Raw genomic sequence first — 2,163 nt, 5'->3', positions numbered from 1 at the left:
CACCTTAGATGCAGGTCTCTGATGGCATTACTTAAGCCACACTTACGAATCAAGTCAGGATTTCCAGAACTCTAGTGGAGAAGCAGATGGGTTCATGAGACTACAAACTTAAGATCCAGCAAAAAAAGAATTAATTAAGTAGGAGTGAACAAATTGATGAGTGTTGATTATGGGGTTGTTGTTATTGTTGAATGTTGTTACTTCAATATTCTATTTTCTGGACATACAATGGAAATCTTTTTGCTTTTTTCTTAAGTTACCTATAAAGCATAACAATTTAGTAGGTGCTACCTATTGTGAGATTAAATGAAACATTTGTAAGTGGCATCTTATTCCCCTTGCCTGAGATTCAGAAACGCTTACTGAGTATTCTAACTTTCATGGCAATACAATTGTCTAAGTTCAATAAGAATCTTTCTTGTAATAGGACATCATTGGAAACTGGTTATAGAACCAAGGCCTTGCTTGAAATGTCATATTTGAGACTGATGCTGTTTAATCAGACACAACCAGACAATTTTAAGGAACTAAGATGGATTCTATGGAGCCAGTGCTTCCAAAACTACCCCCAAGAAAACTAGCCTGGTACCCAGCATATAGGTTCCCAGTCTTACAGGTACCTAAGAAAGGTCATCCTGGCAGGCCAAGGAATCAAGATATTTTCAGGCACCTTAAGAAGAGAATAACTCACTAGATCATTGTCTACTGGCCCTGATCATTGTCTACTGGCCTCTACCTAACTCCTGACCCCTTTCTCTTTCTTAGAGATGTCTCTCACAAATGAACCTTCTTCCTACTGCAGTCACCTCCTTCATTGTTTAGTGCATTTTGCCTATCACAATAATATTGAGGGATTTTGGCGAGTACCTGGGTGGCTCAGTGTTAAGTGCCTGCCTTTGGCTCAGGTCCCGGGATGGAGTCCTGCATTGGGCTCCCCGCAGGGAAGCCTGCTTCTCCCTCTGACTATACTTCTGCCTCTTTCTCTATGTCTCTCATGAATAAATAAATAAAATCTTTTTAGAAACATTGTGGGATTTTTAATTTACATAATATAAAAAATGATATGAGAAAGTAAGGTCATGACATTCTCTGTGCATAACCTTCCCATCCCTTGATAGGATTTCTTCATTGCTTGACAAGTTTTTCATCATATCTGTAGTATTTTTATTGAAACAGTTTATGAATGTAGACACAGTTTGTGAACCTAGTAGTAAATATTCAATACGTGTTAGTTCAGCCTTAGACCTTTAATCACAGGCCGTATTTTATTCTTGTACTCCCTTCCCCAAACACACACACAGGGTCTGGAAAAGTTACATAGAGAAGATTCTCTATTATCAAATTTGATTGTTTCAGTGGTTGGCAGATAATAGTTCTTGGTGACCAGTTTCCCAGGCTCTCTCAGTTTGTCTTAGGTTTGGACTTCTGTTTTGGACATACATAGGCTCTGGAAGGCCATCTCCTGTGGTTTTTGTTGTTGTTGTTGTTTTTGTTTTGTTTTGTTTTGTTTTGTTTTACAGATTTTATTTATTTATTCATGAGAGACACACAGAGAGAGGCAGAGGGAGAGGTAGGCTCCCTCGGGGAGCCTTATGCAGGACTCAATCCCAGGACCCCAAGATCACACCCTGAACCTAAGGCAGACACTCAACCACTGAGACACCCAGGCACCCCATCTCCTGGTTTTTAATCTGATCCCACAGTGTAAAAAGTCCAGCCAACCTTCAGGACCCACATACACACAGAGTTCTAAAGCCCTCAAAACACGGCTGGTGTGAAACAGGACATGCTCTGGATATCCAGATTTCAAAGGCATAGTATGGGAAAGGGAATGTAAAATATCTCCTTTGTAACTTTATATTATTTACATATTGATGGCTAATATTCCAGATATTTTGTGATTCATAAAATCTATCATTAAAATCAATTTCACCTGCCCCTTTACTATTTCTTTGCAGTGTAACTACTAGAAAATTTAAAATTGTGTGTGTGGCTCACAGTATATTTCCATTGGACAGTACTGTGAGTCTACACTCTTTAATGACTCCCAATAAATGCAAAGTGAGCTTTAAAGGGGTCTGTTCACATGGGTCACAAAATTTCAAGGCATCTGTTCTCTCACCTCTTGATACATGAGAGTCTCCAGAGACAAAACTCACAAGT

Source organism: Canis lupus, chromosome 29, assembly GCF_003254725.2.
Source record: "Canis lupus dingo isolate Sandy chromosome 29, ASM325472v2, whole genome shotgun sequence".
In the NCBI taxonomy this organism is placed as follows: domain Eukaryota; kingdom Metazoa; phylum Chordata; class Mammalia; order Carnivora; family Canidae; genus Canis; species Canis lupus.
Note: the sequence above shows the minus strand (reverse complement) of the source record.